Source organism: Capsicum annuum, chromosome 6 (genome assembly GCF_002878395.1).
Source record: "Capsicum annuum cultivar UCD-10X-F1 chromosome 6, UCD10Xv1.1, whole genome shotgun sequence".
NCBI classification, from domain to species: Eukaryota; Viridiplantae; Streptophyta; class Magnoliopsida; order Solanales; family Solanaceae; genus Capsicum; species Capsicum annuum.
Genome location: NC_061116.1, coordinates 29,220,574 through 29,242,652, shown reverse-complemented (window position 1 = coordinate 29,242,652; position 22,079 = coordinate 29,220,574). Strand labels below are relative to the sequence as shown.

The window sequence follows — 22,079 nt, the reverse complement described above, 5'->3', positions numbered from 1 at the left end:
GTAATTAAATATGATGTTGTATGTATGATGAAGAAGTATGCCCAAGGTGATATGGGGTTGCATTATCTTCTAAGGTTATTATGTGTTGTGTGTGGATAGTAGTACTATTAAGTTGCTAAGAGGAAGGAGACTAGTTATATAGTATATGATGTTCTTAATGGCTAAGTTAAGGAGCTGAGTTATGGATAGATAATGTTGAGCCTTTTTGGTATGATCTTGATTCTCATGGTTTAGAAATATAAGTTTAGAGATGCGATATTAATAGATAAGCAGTATGGTTTACTAAAGGTTGGAGATATTCGTGTTAAGTGTTAGAATCTAAGTTTGAATCTTTGAAGATTGAGCGAATAGAAATGAGAGTTGAAGCTCTAGAAGGTGTGAACTCAAGATGTGGTGATACTTATGAAGAATCTAGGTTAGTAAGTGTTCAAGATATTATATGATGATTAATGGGGCTATAGAAAGATAGAGTTGTACCCCAAAAGGAAGTATTAAGAGTATGTTTTACACTTTCAGGTGTAGTCTTTCAGAGTAAGTTTGTTATTTGCGTGTATCATTGTGTTCCCGACTCTAAAGTGCAGTGAGTGTAGTCTAGTTTTGATTTTAGTAAAGGGTTTCTTAGACTTAGAATGATGGCTTAAAGCTAAGGGGGAGATGATATAATGAGTGACCAAGTTAAGCTCTCAGATTTTAGTAGCGATGCCAGTATGTTATAGAACATCAAAGAGTAGGGGTGAGACTCAACCCATTCTTATTTCAGTATTGATATTTTAGTTATCCCAATATCTACTCATTCATTACGTGTTAGTTCTATGATCATAATTCATTTTCGTATACGTAATAGAGGATTATGTACTCTCCCAGTTCCTAGTATGAGGTGTTCCAGTTTATTCAACAGTTGGAATCATATTCCATAAAGTTATGAACTCCAAAATTCAGGTCATGCAACTCATGACTTATGCACTTATGCTTTATAGCATGTTCAGTTCCAGCACTCAGGCAACACTCTTAGCGATCAGTAAAATTTAGATTTATATTATGTATGTCCACAGATTAGATCTCTTTAATGAATCAATGTTATGAACACTCTATTCCCCAAGCCTCGGTAAAGTGTTAAGTTATGCTTGGTATCTCTTCATGTTTTAGGCCCTCGTATTCCAACCGTTCAGTGACCTTTACTAAGGTTAAGATAGTGATGATGAACAATTGCATAGATGGGAGAGAGTAAATATGTTATATTGGGAGAGATGGTTGTATGCCAGTTTATGTAAGTCTAGAAATGAAGAAATATTGAGATGCAACTTTTTATGTATGACTTGGTTAGTTGAGAAAATTTTATGTGTGCCTTATTAAGAATAGTGCATGGAAGTTGTTATTGATAGAGGTGTTAGAGAATACGAGAAAGATACTCTTATAGGTATTCATTTATAAGAGCATATGTGGTTATAAAGATTGGCTTGAACGTCATGTTGGAGTATAAGAGGATAAGTGTATGGTGCATTAATGAATTTCTAGTAAGAGGTTGAATTTAGTTATTAAAGTGATAAAAAGAATCATCCTAGAGTGAGTTGTTATAACAATGCTTGGGGTATTGAATCCATGGTTCAGACTAGTATTATGGTGTTATGTCCAGTACCTCATGATTCTGAGTTAGGCCCGACCATAATGAGAGGATTTAGTTCAGTTTAGACATTCGTAGGCGGAATTATCAATACATGTGAAAATTATAAGTTAAATCAAGCGAGTATGGTATTTAAAGAGGGATATTATAGGAGAGGGAGTATTTGAAAAGTGTTGCTAAGCTTGAAAGTAAGAAGTTGCACTGCTTAAGGCCTAGTAATTCTATCCTAGCTTATGATTTATGGGTCTATGTTCTATGCTATAGGGTGATAACAATGTTGTGATTTCTTATTCAGATGTTTTATTCAGATCATGACCAAAGTTCTTTACTCCCTAATAACATTAGAAATTTCCTAGAAAAATGTTGAAGAGATAGTCCATCTGGGTATGAGCATTCAGTATGATTCATTTTGTATAGCCAACAATCCAGTTTAACAGTTAGACAGACAAATTTCTATAGTTTTCCATCTTTCAATTTAGTCTAGTCTTACTACATGAAATTTCATGAGTATGGCCATTTCAAGAGGTAGTTTATTCGTATCCAGGTAAATTGTGAATTCAACTCAGTATATACATTAGGCATCAGTTTTAGATTTAGATATCTAGTCATGATTTAGTTCATAAGAATTCAGTGAATGATCTTAGTTTTCTGAGCATCCCAACTCAGACAATGTAATACCTATTGTATGATCCTAGCCTCGTTGTCTGTAATACCTTGTTCTTATACTTAGCTTGAAATTATCCTAAGTAAGTTAGAAACTTACTTTGAAAGATGAATCCACTTTTATATATGTGGAATTTTTAAGATTTTGACTTTTTGTCAAGTGGGAAATTGAATTAGCTTTCCAACGATACCAATTTGGTCCAAATTTGGTATCAGGGTAGAAAGTTATGGTCGTTTTACAAAAAGTAGTCAAATCTGCCCAAGTGCGATGATGAGAGCTGACGGACCGTCACCAAAACCATTGCAGTGGAGGCAGTGAGACCACCTTCTGCCTAAGGGTGACGGCTCAGGCCGATGGACCATCGAGCTAGCGATGGACCATTGCCCAAGCTGTCACAGCAGAGGAAGTGAACCCCTATTCTGCCCAAGTGCGACGGTCAGGACTAACAGACCATTGACCCAGCGATGGACCATCGCACCCACTGTTTCATAGTTCGTTCAATTATTTTAAAGTCATTTTTAAAAGGGTATTTGGGTCTTTTTCCACCTGTTTTAACCCCTATTTATATTAGACCAAGTCTCATAAGTTCATTATCCATCTACAACATCAAATTAGGGTTTTCACTCAAAGATAATCCCTAAGAACAAGATCCAAATCATTCTTCAAGAAACTAAGAAATTCCAAGTTCTTCAAGTCCAAGAACTTCAAGAAACTTACAATCCAGGTATGTCATGTGTTGATTTATGGGTTCCTTTCATCCATGAAGCTCAAGAATCTCTTTTCAAAATCCAAGATTTGTATATTTATGAATGTTCAAGATTTAAATTGAATTAAAATTCATGTTCATGATGTTGTGGGTTTTTTATTCATGTTTGAAACTACATATTCCAATGATTGACCCTAGGATGTGGTGATTTGCATAATAATCATAATAACCCCTTAAATTTAAACGTTGATTGATGTATCCATGATTATTAGATGTGTTGATGACTGTATAACAAAAGCATGCTCCCCATGTGTTTGATTAAATGTCTATGTTAAGGAAAAGTGCCATACTAGTATAATAATATGAAATCCCCATTCATGTACAAGTTCATACATGTCAAGTGTTTGATAAATTACCTAAGTCAATGAATTATGGATATATGTGTAACCTTTGTGGTGCTTTAGAACTTCAACTTCATGAAATCTCCAACTTATTAATTATGGATTGTGATGTTGGTTATGTATTCAAGAAAGTCATGCTTTGTCAATTTCACACTATCGAGTCCTAGGGGTACTTGTACCCAAATATTTAGCTGTGTGCCAAGATCCAGTGTCATGTTTTCAAGATACTCTCAGTCGAGCCATGTTCATAAAAATTCAGTCAGTCATGTGACTCAGGAAAAACTCAGTAAGCTCAGTAATCTCAGAAATTCAGTAATCTCAGTAGTATTTCGTCAGTCAATGGAACTCAATTAATTCAGTCCAGTTCAGTTCAGTAATCCATGTTCTGTGTCTATTCAGATGGGCGTAGGAATTAGCACCAAGTGAAACCAAGGATAGGAACACACACTGTTAGATGAAGGTGTGATTCTTAGAAGTTATCTTTGCATTCCAGAATAATGTAGCCAGCATACGTTGAGACATCAATACTATTAGATGAGGATTGATGAGGTGGATAAACACTATCAAATGAGGGTCCCACCATTCTCTATTGGGGACACTGTCAGCTAAGGGTCACCCACAGCTTGTCCTTACCAGTGGCGCGGTATTGATACCCTTCTAATTGGGGTTACAAATTGGACCCCAACTCAGATATAATGCATTATTCGGGGCATGTCGGTTAGATGACTACTTTCCATAGTTTCAGTTACAGATCAGGATTATCAGCTACAGTCATTCAGTCTCAGTAAAAGAACTCAGATAGTTCTTCATATTTCAGGACTGCCATATATAGTCAACTCAAAATAGTACTAAACTCAGCTAGTTCCATCAGAACCTATACTATCAAATACAGTCGCTTAGTATCAGTTATTTTAGTTATACAGCTATCAGTATCTCATGTTATTAGTACTTAGAGTCAGTAATCATGTTATCATGAACTCAGTTACAGTTATTATGTATTCATACATGTATTCTCATGCTTATGTTATTCAGTCAGTTAGTATAGTTCATGAATGTGAACCATTTGCATTCATCCTACCTCACATGCATACCAGTACATTCTATCATAGTGACACATTTGCGCTATGGTGTTTTATTCCATAGGTTCAGAAGTATGATCTCCAGAGCATCAGTAGCATTTCAGTCTCAGCAGTTAGAGTTAGAAGTGAGTCCTCATCCTTCGAGGAAATATCCATTACTTTATTATCTTATTAATTAATTTATTTCAGTAGTTGGAGTTAGTTGGGGACATGTCCCATCAACTCCTTATTTAGATAGTTTAGTTAGTTAGAGGCTTTTTAGATTAGCATGTTCCGATAGTTATTTCAGTTGTTTTCAGTATTTCATACCCCACCCAAATGTTATATTTTAATAGATATTATGTATCAGTTTTGAACCTTACGGCCTTACATCCTTTCTTTCCATATTTATACAATATATTATGCAGTATTCAGGTGTAGATATCAGTCATGGGTTAGCTTGTGGTCCTTCAGGGGTATGAACACCGTGTAGCATTTTGAGTACCAGATTCAGGGCGTTACAAACTTAGTTTAAACTTAGTTTCAGAGCCTAAGGTTCAATAGTTTCCTAGGAAGTCTAAAAGCTGCATCTAATAGAGTATTGTACATGGGAGTGTTGCGCATCACATTTATGTACAGGAGGCTATAAGATGTTTTAGGAAAAATTTCCCTTTTTTAGTATTCATGTCATGCCAGTGAGCATAATCTCAAGTAAATCTCTCAGTTTGGTCTAATTCATTTTCCCCTTTTCTTCTTCAGAACATGCCTCCTAAAAGAAGAAATGGGAATCAGCCAGCCCCTCAGCCCGAAGATCCTTTGGTCGAACATGTTTCTCATGCAGAGTTCAGAGCTACATTCACTACTCCTACTCATTTAGTTGCTACTCAGAATGAACGACCAACTATCATTCTGGCCAACCTAATGGCCAATTCAGCTGTAGGCAGGATTCGAGACGTCACCCAAATGAATCCTCCATCCTTTCTTGGGTCTAAGTCAGATGAGGACCCTCAAGAATTTTTTGATCAAGTTCAGAAGGTTATAGATATCATGTGGGTTACTTCTAGTGAGATTATGGAGATAGCTGCATATCAGTTGCAGGATGTTGCTTACACTTGGTTTAACTGGTAGAAGTTAGAAAGGCCAGATGATGTAGAGCCTATTGAGTGGGAGGAGTTTGTCACCGCATTCTTAGATAGATTCTTTCCCCAAGATCTGAGAGAGGCTAAGGTTTTAGAATTTCTCAACCTCAGGTAGGTAACATGACGGTGAAAAAGTATTCTCTTAAGTTTATGCAATTAGCCAAATATACCCTTCATGTTGTTGCAGATAGTATGGCCATGATGAGTAAGTTTGTTTCTGGGGTGAATGATAGTGTGGTCAACGAGTGTAGGTTTGCGATGTTGAATAGTGACATGAATTTAGTCAGACTTATGACTCATGCAAAGAAAACAGAGGAGCAAAATATTAAGATGAGAAAGAAGTATAATAAGAGCAAAGACATGTAGTTTCAACTTTGCTCAGCCCAAATCACAACGAGGAAATCGTTCTCAGTTTCATCCTAAGTCATCAGTTCTTGCTCCTTCTTCAGCCAGTGCTCCAGCTCCTAAGTTCAGGGATGGTAATAGAGATAGGGCACCAGGCATTGAGTATCAGGGTAGTGTCAGGAATGCCCAAACTAATCCCCTTTGTCAGACTTGTGGTAAGAACCACAAGGATGCTTGTAGAGCTGGTAGCGATGTCTATTTTAGATATGGCAAGCTAGGACACAGAGCTAGAGATTGTCCCCAGTCAGGCTATCAGGGTCAGTATAACTGTTCCTCAGTCCAGTCTAGTCGCCCGAATCAGCAGGGTGCCACTTCCAGCGCTACTAGTGGGCAATGCCTAAATAGACTTTATGTTCTCCAGTCCCGATAAGATCAGGAAAATTCTCTTGATGTGGTTATTAGCACGTTATAGATCTTTCATGTAAATGTTTACACTTTGCTAGATCTAGGTGCTTCCTTGTCTTTTGTTATTCCTTATATAGCAGTTGATTTAGGGTTTAGTCCTAAAATTCTAGCAGATCCCTTCTCAGTCTCTAAACCAGTGGGTAAAACCATCATATCCCGACGGGTATACAGAAACTGTATGATGATGGTATCTTAGAAAATCACTTCAACAGACTTAGTCGAATTAGAGATGACTAATTTTGATGTCATTCTCGACATGGATTGGCTTCCTTCCTGCTATGCCACTGTCAACTGCAGAAATAGAGTGGTCCAATTTTAGTTTTCGAATAAACCTATCCTAGAGTGGAAGGGTAATACTTTAACTTTCAGAGGTCAGCTTGTTTCTTACCTTCGGGCATGGAAAATGATATCTAAAGGAAGTGTCTATCATTTTGTCCGAGTTATGGACACTAGTTCTGAAACTCCCAGTCTAGAATCAGTCCCAATCATGAATAAATATTCAGATATCTTTCCCAAAGATCTTCCAGGAATTTCTCCCGAAAGGGAAATCGACTTTGATATTAATCTTCTTCTAGATACCCAACCTATATCTATTCTTCCATACAGAATGGCACCAGTAAAACTCAGAGAATTGAAGGAATAATTGAAGGATCTCTTAGATAAGGGATTCATCAAACCTAGTGTATCTCTATGGGGTGCACCAGTCTTATTCGTGCGCAAGAAAGATAGTTCTCTTAGAATGTGTATAGACTACCGTTAGCTCAATAAAGTCACGGTGCCAGCTATTTTTCTTCCCAGAATGTGTATAGACTACCACTTCCCAGAATTGATGACTTGTTTGACCAATGTCAGGGTGCCAGCTATTTTTCTTCCGAAAATAGTTTTTCGTACTTGGTATTGTCTCTAAGAATTCTTAGTTAGGTCATTTGGTCTTACCAACGCCCTAACAGCTTTCATGGACTTGATGAACCATGTGTTTAAGCAGTACTTGGATGTGTTCATCATAGTCTTCATAGATGACATCCTTGTTTATTCCCACAGTAAGTATGATCATGTAGACCATATCAAAATAGTATTGCAGACTCTCAGAGATCATCAGTTGTTCTCCAGATTCAGTAAGTGCGAGTTTTGGCTAAGGTCAGTAGCATTCATTTTTCATAATGTTTTCGGTGATGGCATTAGGGTTGATCCTCAAAAGACCCAAATAGTAAGAAACTTGCCCAGACCTGTCTCTCCATTTGATATCAGAAGTGCCTTGGGTTTGGCTGGCTATTACAGATGATTTATTGAGGGATTTTCTTCTATTGTATCCCCTATGTCCAGATTGACTCAGAGGAAAGTAATGTTTCAGTGGTCAGATCCTTGCGAGAAGAGTTTTTAGGAGTTGAAAACTTGACTTACCTCAGCTCCAGTCTTATCTCTTTCAGATTGTCCAGATGGGTTCGTAGTGTATTGTGATGCATCCAGAGTAGGTTTGGGTTGTGTCCTCATGCAGTATAGTAAGGTCATTTCCTACGCCTTCAGACAACTTAAACCCCATGCGAAAAATTATCCTACTCATGATCTTGAGTTAGCAGCCATAGTTTGTTCTTTGATAATTTAGAGGCCTTATCTATACGGGGTTCAAGTAGATATGTTCACAGATCATAAGAGCCTTCAATATGTCTTTTCTCAAAAAGATCTTAATCTTCATCAGAGAAGGTGGTTAGAGTTCTTGAAAGATTATGACATAAGTGTCCTTTATCATCCGAGAAAGGCCAACGTCAGGGTCGATGCTCTCAGCAGAATGTCTATGGGTAGTGTTGCTCATGTTGAGGACAGTAAGAAGAAGTTAGCTCAAGAAATCCATCATCTTTCTAGACTAGGCATTCACTTAGTCGATTCAGAGGAGGGTGACATATGGGTTCAGAGTAGTTCAGAATCATCTCTAGCTTTTGAGCTGAAAGAAAAGCAAGATAGAGATCCCAGTCTAGTCAAGTTGAAAGAGTCAGTCAAGGATAAAAAATTAGAGGTTTTCTCCCAAGGGAGAGAAGGTGTATTACGTTGTTAGGGCTGTCTGTATGTTTCAGGGTTAGATCACTTAATGCAACGAACTCTTGCAAAAGCGCATGGTGTGCACTACTCTATTCATCCAAGGGCCACTAAGATGTACCGTAACTTATGGGAGATCTATTGGTGGAGTAGGATGAAGAGAGATGTTGGAGAGTTTGTGGATAAGTGCTCTACATATCAACAAGTTAAGATAGAGCATCAGAATCCTAGTGGGTCTATGTAGGAGTTCAATATTCATACTTGGAAGTAGGAAGAAGTGCTCATGGATTTTGTGATGGGTTTACCTCGTACTCATCGCCAGCATGATTCAGTTTGGGTCATTGTAGATAGGATGACCAAACAGCTCATTTTCTCTCATTTCATACCTCTTATTCAGCCGAGGATTACGAAAAACTCTACATCAGAGAGTTGATCAAATTGCATGGTGTTTCGTTATCTATTATCTCAGACAGAGGTACCTAGTTCACCTCTCATTTATGGAAAGTATTCCAAAAAGTTCTTGGTACCCAAGTTCATATCAGTATAGCTTTTCATTCTCAGACAGATGGTCAAGAAGAAAAGTCCATTCAAACTTTAGAAGATATGCTAAGGGCATGTTCAATCAATGTCAAGGGTAGTTGGGATAACCATTTTTCTTTGATTGAGTTTACATACAAAAACAACTATTATTCCAGTATTCGAATGGCTCCATTTGAAGCTCTCTATGGTAAGAGGTATAGATCTCCAATCGGTTGGTTCAAAATTAGTGAGGCCTCAGTCATAGGGCTTGACTTAGTATTTGATACTTTAGAGAAAGTCCAGTTGATTAGAGAAAGACTCCAGGCTGCTCAGAGCCAACAGATGTGCATAGAAAGGATCTCAAGTTTGAGATTGGTGACTATGTCTATCTAAATATCTCTCCCATGAATGGAGTGAAGAGATTCGAAAAGAAGGGAAAGCTCAGTCCCCGATATGTCGGTCCCTTCAAAATTCTTAGTCGTTTTGGCAAGGTAGCTTATGAGCTTGAATAGCCTTCAGATCTAGCCTCAATTCATCTAGTCTTCCATGTCTGTTTGCTTAAGAAGTGCATAGGTAACCCAACAGTTGTAGTCTCTATTTAGAGTATAGATGTTCAGAACAACCTCTCTTATGAAGAGATTCCAGTCAAAATTCTTGACTACCAGACTCGTAGAATGAGGAACAAAGAAGTCCCTCTAGTCAAAGTTCTTTGGCAGAATCAGTCCGTTGAGAGAGTTACTTAGGAAGCAAAAACAGATATGCGTACCAAGTATCCTTACCTCTTCACTGCTAAATCAGATCTATCTCAAGGTAATAGTTCTCCTTAAGCTTTTTTAGTTTCATGTTTAGATTTTAGTGATAAGCTTGGTATCCATTTCATGTTCAGAATTCCATTATAAACTTGGTATTAAATACCATTGTATATTCAGTCATACATTCATGTATCGGTTCAGTTATATAATCATGTATCAAACATGCATTCTCATTGTAAGAACCTTGGTTTATCAGAACACTCAGTCATGCATTCATAAATCAGTTACACATGCATCAGATATGCATGTTCGGTATAATATATTCAGTTATCAGTCATGTAAGTCATGATATTATGTTCCAGTTATTCATATTCAGTATGTGTATAAGTTTATCTTTTCCCCTCTCACTCAGTCTTATTAGAGGCTGAATGTTCTCAAGAGGAAGATATTGTAATACCCCGTACTTTTACTTATCTTGAAATCATCCTAAGTATGTTAAAAACTTACTTTGAAAGATGAATCCACTTTTATATGTGTGGAATTTTTAAGATTTTCACTTTTTATCATATGAGAAATTGAATTAACTTTTCAATGATACCAATTTTGTCTAAATCTGATATCGGGGTAGAAAGTTATGGCCGTTTTACAGAAAGCAGTCAAAATTGCCCAAGTACAATGATGAGGGCCGACGGACCGTCGAGCTAGCGATGGACCATCGCCTAAACTATCACAGGAGGCAATGAAACCACCTTCTACCTAAGGGCGATGGCTCAAGCCGATGAACCATTGAGCTAGCAACGGACCGTCACCCAAGCTATTACAGCAGAGGCAGTGAACCCTTATTCTACCCAGGTGCGATTGTCAGGATCGACTGACCATTGATGCAGTGATGGACCATCATACCCACCATCATATAGTTTGTTCAGTTATTTTAAAGTCATTTTTAAAATGGTATTTGGGTCTCTTTTCACTGGTTTTAACCCCTAATTATATCAGACAAAGGCTCATAAGTTCATTATCTATCTACAACAACAAATTAAGGTTTTCTCTTAAAGATAATCCCCAAGAGCAAGATCCAAATCATTCTTTAAGAAACTAAGAGATTCCAAGTTCTTCAAGTCCAAGAACTTCAAGAAACTCACAACCCAGGTATGTCATGTGTTGATTCATGGATCCCTTTCATCCATGAAACTCAAGAAACTCTTTTCAAAATCTATTATTTGTGTATTTATGAATGTTCATGACTTAAATTAAATTGAAATTCATGTTTATGATGTTGTGGGGTTTTGATTCATGTTTGAAACTACATATTCCAATGATTGACCCAAGGATGTGGTGATTTGCATAATAATCATGATAAATCCTTAAATTTACACATTGATTGATATATCTATGATTATCAGATATGTTGATGATTGTATAACTAAAGCATGCTCCCCATGTGTTTGATTAAATGCCTATGTAAAGGCAAAGTGTCATACTAGTATAATAATATGAAATCCCCATTCATGTACAAGTTCATACATGTCAAGTGTTTGATGAAATGCCTTAGTCAATGAATTATGGATATATGTGTAACCCTTGTGGTGCTTTAGAACTTCTACTTCATGAAATCTCCAACTTATTATATTATGGATTGTGATGTTGGTCATGTATTCAAGAAAGTTATACTTTGTCAATTTCATGCTATCGAGTCCTAGGGGTACTTGTACCCTATAATTTAGCTGTGTGGCTAAAGCCAGTGTCATGTTTTCAAGATACTCTCAGTCGAGCCATGTTTATAGAAATTCGTCAGTCATGTGACTCAAGAAAACTCAGTAAACTCAGTAATCTCAGTCGTATTCTTCTAGTCAACGGAACTCAGTTAATTCAGTCCAGTTCAGTTCAGTAATCCATGTTCAGTGTCTATTCAGATAGGAGTAGGAATTAACACTGAGTGAACCCAAGGATGGGAACACACACTGTCAGATGCGGGTGGGATTCTTAGAAGTCATCCTTGCATTCCAGAACTATGTAGCTAGCATAGGTTGAGACATCAACACTGTCAGATGAGGGTTGATGAAGTGTATAAAAATTGTTAGATGAGGGTCCCACTATTCTCTTTTGGGGAAACTATCAGATGAGGATCACCCACAGCTTGTCCTTACCAGTGGCATGGTATTGACACCCTTCCAATTGGAGTTACAGATTGGACCCTAACTTAGCTATAATGCATTATTTGGGGAATGTCGGTTAGATGACTACTTCCCATAGTTTTAGTTAAAGATCAGGACTGCCAGCTACAGTCATTCAGTCTCAGTAAAAGAACTCAGATAGTTCTTCAGATTTTAGGACTGTCATATACAGTCAACTCATAATAGTATGAAACTCAGCTAGTTTTATCTGAACCTAAACTATCAGATACAGTCACTCAGTATTTGTTATTTTAGTTATACAACTATCACTATCTTATGTTATCAGTACTCAGACTCAGTAATTATGTTATCACGAACTCAGTTACAGTTATTATGTATTCATGCATGTATTCTCATGCTTATGTTATTCAGTTAGTTAGTATAGTTCATGCATGTGAACCCTTTGCATTCATCCTACCTCACATGCATACCAGTACATTCTATCATAGTGACACATTTGCGCTATGGTGTTTTATTCCATAGGTTCAGAAGTATGATCTCTAGAGCTTCAGTAGTATTCCAGTCTCACCAGTTAGAGTTAGAAGTGAGTCCTCATCCTTCGAGTACATGACCATTACTTTATTATCTCATTAATTAATTTATTTAGTAGTTGGAGTTAGTTGGGGATATGTCCCATCAACTCCTTATTCAGATAGTTCAGTCAGTTAGAGGCATTTCAGACTAGCATATTCAGACAGTTATTTTAGTTGTTTTGGGTATTTCATACCCCACCTAGATATTATATTTTAACAGATATTATGTATCAGTTTTGAACCTTACATCCTTACAACCTTTATTTCTGCATTTATATAATATATTATGCAGTGTTCATGTACAAATATCAGTTATGGGTTAGCTTGTGGTCCTTCGGGGTCATGAGCACTATGTAGCATTTTGGGTACTAGATTTGGGGCATTACATTTTCTTATGATTCATGCCTACATAATTTATCACTTCACCGTTATACATGAATAATTGCATCATGAAAACTTCAAGCAAATTCTAAACTCTCAGCATGAATCTACTTCTTATAATAAAGGCAAGTCAGCTCAGAAATTAGTAACATGATAGAGGTTTCTAATGTTCCAGACTTAGTCATGTAAGTATATTCCCAGATGCAAATGTTCAATATGTAATCTAAGTTGCCCTAGTTCAGAACTCTAATTCCAATCAGTCCGTTGAGGGTGCTACTTGGGAAGCAGAAGTAGACATGCATACCAAGTATCCTCATCTCTTCTCCACGAACTCAAATTCATTCGAAGGTAATAGTATTCCTTCATTCATTTTTTTCCAGTCTTAGATTCAGCCATATATCTATTTTCATGTAAGTTCATGCACTCACAAATTAGTTCAGTAGCTCATTATGTTGAGATTCAGTTATTTAGTTTATTTTTGTTGTGCATGATAGCTTATAGCCCCAAATTCCTCCGTATTTTCAGTTTATCTAGCCATATTTGAGGATAAATGTTCTCAAAGGGGAGATATTATAACACCCTATAGTTTTCCTAGCTTGAATTCATTCTTAGAACATTAAGGAATAGCTTCCAAAATGAATAATATTTATTTCATGTGGAATTTCCAGATTTAGACCTCCCATTGTGTGGAAAATCAAATAAGCTTTCCATCGATACCAAATTTTCCCTAATCCGATACTCGATTGAGGAAATTAGGGCATTTTTAAGTTGAAAGTGTCCCACCTGAGAAACCACCGCGTCCCGGAGAAGGAAAATTTCATAATTGTCAATTCTAGTGGACCTCCGCGATATTGGCACATCGCGGAGAGGTCCAAATTCCCAATCGTCCAAAATCCTGTATCCCAATACAATACTGGCAAGTCATACTAGTGGCCAAAATAGCATTCCAAAGGGGCACCGCGATTGTGATGTGTCACAGTGAAGGCCCAGTTCCCACTCGTCCTTTTCCAGTGAGCCACTGCGATAGTGGCGCGTCGTGGTGGCCTATTAAATCGAGATTTTTTCTTTCTTTTGTAGTTCTATTTAGAAGTCTAATAGGGCCATTTTGGTCAATCCCCAAGGCCCCAATTCGTGTAAAACACAACATTAACCATATTCCAAAGCACTTTATGCTTGTTTCATCAATTTTCTCTCAAAACAAAACCCTACAACTCAAGAGTTTCTTCTCCAAGAAATCAAAATCCTCCATTGATTCTCCAAAAAAAAAATCCAAATGGAGGATTCCCAGGGCATGATAATCAAGAAATCATCTTCAAGAACTCAAAAGGAATCAATAATTCAAGTTTCTTAATCTAATCATCAATCAAAGTATGTGGGGGTTTTCAACAAGGATAATCCTTTCATCCTTGTGCCCAAAATTTATTTTAATTATAAATTTACTAAATTTTATGTGATTTCCCATGAAATTAAAGTTAGGGTTTACACCCAGTATTGCTAATTATGAGATTTCAAGGGATTTAGAAGTTAAATTGCATATCTATGTTCATATTTTCATGCATATTGCAAAAATTTCCAGATTTTAAGTTGATTTATAAATGCAAACATTACCAAGCATGAATATTATGATGTTTTAACATTAGTTTGATGCATGGGTCATTAAGCCCTAATTAAAGATTGTTATTTCAAGATTGATTGTGCTATAGCACTTTATGACTAGATCCTTTTCAGATTATTGATAAGGATTTGACCTTTTGGTCTCAAGAATAGATATGAAATCCACTTTATAGATTTAGATTACAGATTTAGCTTTACAGATATATATTTGGTTTTCATTATAAACTATTAAACTATTTTAGAAGTGGATTTCCATCAGAATGAGCATACAAATTTAATGGGAGTAGTATTTAGCACCGAGATGGGTATATTACTATGGTTTCATACCCTAGAACTACGTGCCAACATAGGATTTAGATTGTTCCCACTTCTACGTGGATGATAGATATGTGATCAGTTAGATAGGTTATACTCTCTGGCAAGTGTATGACTCCTCTCTCTAATGTGAGGATTCCTCCTTAGGGGGATAAGAACGTGCTCACATGGTTTATGTCTGTCAGAAGAATCTCCCATGTAGAATAAGTTTTTAGATTTTTAAACCCTTAAGATAAAGTGATTTTCCTACAGTTTAATAGTAAAGATTTTCAGAAAACTAAGTGTAAAGGCTCACAGTTTACTCAGATAATGCTTTACAGAAAGATAACAGTTACAGACTTCAGCTCTTAGATTTCAGATTTCAGAAGTGAGCTCTTTCTACACTTAGACAGAATGATTTACAGACAGAATACAAGTATAGCTTTTAGAATTAAATGTTATAACACACCAGATTTATAAAGTATGATTGATTTATTATTCATTATCTCAGTATTTCAGATATTCCAACTTATGTGAGTCATTTACATGTAGCATGCATTGTTTTATAAATCATGATGGTGAGATGATATTTTACTTATGCATTTCACCCCCATATACTCAGTATATCCTCAAAGTACTGATCCACATATATGCCTATGTGCTATATTGTCTCATAATGTAGGTATCAATTCAGTTGTAGCACGCATATCATATTCAGACAGTTTTCAGCTTCTATTCAGAAAGTGACGAGTCCTCTTGATTCTAGGGCTCGAGTCAGTCATATAGTTTGAGTAGTAATTTACTTTTATTTATTCAATTGTATTGATTTGAGATAGTTGGGGGTCATATCCCAGCTACCTATAGTCAATACTAGTAGAGACTTCATAGACAGTCAGTAGAGTTAATGTATTTGATTCGAATATTATTTTGTAAAAGCAGAGTTGTAATCATTTTAATTTAGTTCTGTGTTGATCAAATTCAGAAAAGAGTTATCTTCCGCTTATTTTATTCAGATTTATGTATTTTATTAGTTTCTTATGAGTTATTCCAGTAGAAGGGTTAGCTTGGGATCACTTGTGGCCCTAAGCACTGTGTGATGACTAGGGGGTAGTCTCGGGTCATTACAGGTTCATTCTTGATACTCATGTTGATATTGATCATATTGTTATTTGGGCTAGCTGTGTGATTATTTCGCTCATTGCTCATTGCTTGATATGCCGTCGTTGGTAATTTCATTATTCAGTAGCATCACATATTGGCTGCGTTAAAATAAATTTTGGTTTGATTTTGCCCTTTTACTGTTGTACAATTTTTACTACAATATTGTATTATAATGACCAATGACATTATCTTTTCATCGGATATTTGAGGCCACCCTGTAATAAAAGATGATTTTTTATTTCTCAACTGTACTTATTTACATCAAAATAAATACTTGGCCAATGACATTATCTTTCTGTCAGATATTTAAGGCCACCCCATAACAAAAGAGGAATTTGTATTTCTCAACTGTACTTATTTACATCAAAATAAATACTTGACCGATGACGATATCTCTCCGTTCGATTTTTGAGGCCACCTTATTACAAAGAAGGACTTTATTTTCCAAAATTTATTATTTTATATCAAGGGTCAACACATGGTCGATGAAGAAATTCTCTGTCGATTTTTGAGGTCTTCCCAAATAAAAGACGGACATTACGTATATAAATACGTAACAAAAATAAATAAACTCGGACAATGACAAAAGTTTTATAACATCATGACAACACAAAAGGTTTTATGATTTGTATCTTGGCAAAGCAATTTAGGACGACCGATAAATCGAGCAACCACTTCGTAGCCATGGCGCATCCAAAACTTAATCCGAGCCCACCTCATAACAAAATTCTATTTTTCTATATACATCCGCATATATGTATGTGTGTATATGGGTTCATTTATTTAATGATTGTTTGTTTATTTTACTTCTATCAAATATTTGTACCTATTCTCGGTAACATATTTCAAGGTGCTACTCGAAAGGGAATCCCGGGCTTTATGTTTGTCTTTTATTTCTCATTTATGTGATCGTACATAAAATACGAATATAGTGAAAACTTTACTTTTGGGGTGTCGGGCGGGACATTCTTATTTACTTACATAGCACACGTTTAGGCAAATTTAGGCCGTCAATATTACTCAAACAAATTAGATTAATCAATTCATTTGCACACTTTTACATCATAAATATTGTGATCATTTATTTTCAAGTAAATCTTTATCTTTCTCCGTAATTTTAATCAAAATAAAGAATATTATTTATAAATATTTATTTTTTCATGAGATATTAAAATACATTTCTTTTCATACATCACAAAATACTTTTCTTTTTCACATTCAAAGGGTGCCTAACCCCTTTCCTTCGGAATAATTTGAACCCTTACTTAGAATCTCAATTGTTTTTTGGCAGACTAAAACATCAATCACACATGCTAATAAATAAATAGGTTTCCTTATTTTCCTTGAAAATTAGGTGGTGACTCTGTATAAATTTTAAGTCATTTAGAGTCCATGAGTCATGTTTTTTTTAACCTTGGTATAAACAAGGTATGACAATGGGTTTAAAATAAATGAGTGTGATAAGTGCATATATCATAAGTCTTGGAATAATTCACATGTTATTATTTATATATTGAGAATTTATTGATCTTTGGCTCTAACATGAATGTTATTGGTGAAACTAAAAATATTCTTAGAAGCCATTTTGATATGAAAGATCTTGATGAGAAAAATTTTATTCTAGGAATAAAAATAACTAGAAAATGTGATGGAAGTTTTCTTGACCAGTCACATTATGTTGAGAAAATATTTAAAAAATATCATTTCCTTGATTGCAAGCATGTTGTAATTCCATCTGATTCTAGTGTTCACTTGTTTCCTGTTGAAAGTGAAAATGATGTTATAAATCAAAAGAAATATACTAGAATAATTGAAAGTTTGAGATATATGACTGATTGCACTAGGCTTGATATTGCATATGCAGTAGGAGTACTTAGCAAGTTTACTAGTAAGCCAGGTAATGAACATTGGCATGCTATAACTAGAGTAATGAAATATTTAGCTAGAACAAAAACTCATGGTTTGTTCTATAATAAATATCCTATTGAACTTGAAGGGTTTTGTGATACGATTTAGAATACTTTATCAGGTGATTCCTTATCTACTACTGGTTATACTTTTACTTTGGGTGGTGGTGCTATTTTTCGGAAATCTAAGAAGAAAACTATAATTACTAGCTCTACCATGGAGGTTGAACTAATTACTTTAGCTTCAGCGAGTGAGGAAGCACAATGGTTGAGAGATTTGTTATTTCAAATACCTTATTTTGAAAAACCAATTTATCCTATTTTAATTCATTGTGATAGCATCGCTGCAATTGGTAGAGTTCAAAATCGTTATTACAACAGTAAATTCAGATCTATAAGGAGAAAATATAGTAATGTGAGATCATATTTGACAAATGGTACCATTAATATTGATTATGTTAAATCTTGTGATAATCTTGTTGATCCATTGACTAAGAACTTAGAAAGAGAAAATGTCTGGAGCACATCGAGGGAAATGGGATTGAAGCCTATTGAATCTTGAGTCATATGTGAGAAAACCCAACCTAGGGACTAGAGATCCTATAACCAGGTTCAATGGAAAAAACTAATCACATGATGACTTGTTGTGAAAAATGCACTATTTATTATCCCTCCCTATGGTGTGAGTACATTTACCTGTAATATTGTGAGGTTGAGTTTTAAAAACTCATAATGAAAATCTATAGCTCGTATGAGTGGGGTACTAAAATTACAGGAGCACTTTCGATAGATTTCACCTATGTGAGTGTGGATGTAAGTCGCTTCCCATGAGAACTAGGCTCATTCTCAAAGACACTCATGAAATTGAGATAGCATAAGGCCGTAACGTGCTGGCTATAAAGTTCATGTTAACACCTTGACTATTATGTGTAAGCAGTAATTTTTTATTTCCCTTAAGCAGTCATAGTTCAAGTCTGAGACCGCTACGGCTCTGGAGTAAAAATTACTGTATTACTACATGGAGGTTCAATGCAGAGCACGCCTTCATTATGCATGGTATTCTTCCTTTAGATAGTAGACTCTCTTATATTAATATTAAAATGAGTGGAGAATTGATGTTGCATTTTAATATTATTATTATTTAATATTATCATGCATTAGTTTACCTTTAAGTTGAGCAGTAACTTAATGCCTTTACTCTCCTTTGTTGCATGCATTTCGTGTGGGTAATAGCATCTAATTCCAATTACAACATTCTTGAGTTATGGCACCTGCTAATAGCATATAATGCTAATAAACATCACTTTGAATTAAATGTCCCTTTTAAGGGATCGAAACATGCATGTTGTTTCTTGATTATTTTTGACCCTTGAAAAGTAGTGGCTGAATTTGGCCACTATTTTTCTTAAAATTCATGTAACCTCTAAGTCTTTATTCCTCCATTATCTTATACTTTTTGACTTGTAACTCTTGTAATCTTTGTAACTCTTGTAACTTCTATGCCATTCATTCACCACATTTATCTTCCTATTCATTACATGGAAGATTTCTTCACCTATAAATAGAGGTGACCTTGCATGGTTTGAGACACAAGATAATATAGAGTTCATAAAATTTTGTAAAAAAGAGAGTTTATTAGTTGAAGGGAGGTGTTCTTTTTGTGGAGCTTTGAACTCAACTCTTGTCCAGAGTTGTTGAGTTGATCTTTGTGAGAAGGCTGTTGCATCCTGAAGGGGACAAGTCTAGAAGATTACCATTGGACTGGTGAAATAATTTTGCTACAGTGTGCTTGAATCTTCTTAAAAAGAGCGAGATATCCACGCCTCAGCCGAAAAAGAAGAAGATAACTTTTGATTTTTCTTCACTTGTAATTTTTAAGTTATAATATTTTTTGTAATTTCACCAACACACGGGTGTTTACCTTGTCCATTATATAGTTAACGATGTTAGTCACATGGTAATGTGTAAGGTAAAATCGTGATTTTATCTTACAAGATAAATGGAGCCACTTACTTTATTCTCTGACTGTAAAAGTAACTGAAAAAGTGCAAGGTAAAATCATGATTTTATCTTACAAGATAAATGGAGTCATTTAACTTATTCATTGACTGAAAAAGTGAGAAATAAATTCCCTTCGAGAAGACTCTTCATTAACATTTCCATCATTACTATCATCATCAGAAGATTGATCATCATCTGATGATTAATATTGTAAAGGTTCATCACCGTCTAACTCTACTCGTACGTCATTATTGTTGTTCACAAATTCTTTGAGTTGGGTGAGCACACCTTCACAATCATTAAATCTACAGAATGGATAAATCATCTCATTAACTATAAGAAAAAAAAACTACTTAATTGAATAAAATGGGTTGTTTATTACCTCTCAATTGTCTCCACCGAAGAAGGATATTGTGGACCACTTGAATTAGAACTTTTTAAATTCATAGATGCATTGTTAGGTCCTTTCATATCGAAATTATTCACAAGTTCGGGTGAGTTTTGATAATTTGTTTCAAACTCACCATCAAATTGTTGTTCTATTGCCATTCTTGAAGAATCAATATTTAAATTCGATGAATTTTGACTTACTAAAAGATCAAACTCACTATTTGTGAGTTCTTCAACAATAGGGGAATGTTCAACAGACGCATACATGTCAAGCGTCTGGTGATTAAGGCAATTACCAAAGATTTCAATGGTGCAAACAAAAAAGGATAAAAAATCATCATTCTAAATAAGAGTTTCACCAAATATTGATTGTCCATTGGCCGTAAAATTATTCGGATATCAACCAAAAATAAGCACATCATCATACGGATTAGTAATACTCATTTTTCTCCTAAACAACCTTTCCAAACAATCACATTTGAGAGATAAAGAAAATAATTGAACCATTATAGAACACCGACTATATCGCACCGAATCTCCATCATTCAAAAATTCACCACTCCAATGTAAATTTAATCTTACCTTATTATCATCCATCTTAAAGTAAGAAATGAATAAGGTTCAACAAATATTTTGAGTTATGAAGGTTCACAATTTTTGTTTTTGAATTTTTACAAATGAAAGAAACCTACACTCACACTTTTTATATAGCACCGTGAATTTTAAAACTGCTACAAGGCATATATGAGATCCTACTTTACAAGGTGAACATGAGATCCTACCTTACAAGAGTCCATACTTGACTTACAATAAGCCAGTAAAAGGAAATTTTTTCCGTTCGTTGTCAACGGTAAGTCCCATCTTGCAGACACTCCTTCCTTGCGGGAATTTACTCTCCACTTTTCAGTCAAACGATAAGGTAAGTAACTCTATTTACCTTGTAAGGTAAATTTATAATTTTACCATGCACTTTTTAATCACTTTTTAAAGGTAAGTGACTCCATTTACCTTGTAAGGTAAAATCACGGTTTTACCTTACACTTTACCATGTGACTAACGCCGTTAACTATATAATGGAAAAGGTTAACACCTGTGTTTACCTTGTCCATTTTAGAATTTTCGCGTTTTCATATTCCTTTGTGAAATTTTGAATGAAAAAACTTCCGCTTAGGCTCCGAACTCGTACATTGTGTTGGTCTCATTGAGAGCCTGATGTTTAGTTATTCAAATACTCAATGCAATAATAATATAATATGTTTCTTCTTGTACCTGCAATGATGTTATAAAATTGACATAAATATGTTAAAGTGGTACTTAATTATCCGTCTGAGGGAATATTGACCAATCAAAATGAAAGTACAACTGATATATCTACTGAGTTTGTTTCATCTAATACTGTTAATCGGGTCGATCCGGCTCAAACCAACACCGGCCCACATAATTTTATTGGGTTCTAGGCCGGTTCGGTACCGGATCACTCTTAACGGACTTGTCCGATCCAGGTCCAAACAGTGAAATTTGGATCGAAATCGGCCCACTTAGAGTGTATCCGGTTTTGATTGATCAAAACCGGTCAAAACTTTAAAAAAAAAATTAAATTCAAATTTACATATTTTCTTCAATATATACACACCTTTATACATTTTAAATACATTAAACAATACACATACAACATATATACTACTTTAGAAAACATATACACATGTATACATTAAATATATACTAGTTTAAAGTCTATAGAAAATATATACACATATATACGTACAATATAATATATATACTACTTTAAATAATATACATACAACATATATACACTAAATGTATACTACTTTAGAAAATATATACACATGTATACTTTAAATAGATACTAGTTTTGATTGTATAGAAAATATATGCACATATATACATACAATATAATATATA

General features: G+C 35.2%; 1 pseudogene; it reads right to left on the bottom strand.

The window, feature by feature from the left end:
* Positions 1–20,753, bottom strand: part of LOC107874415 — a 36,949-nt pseudogene extending 16,196 nt beyond the window's left edge.
* Positions 20,754–22,079: the final 1,326 nt, after the last annotated feature.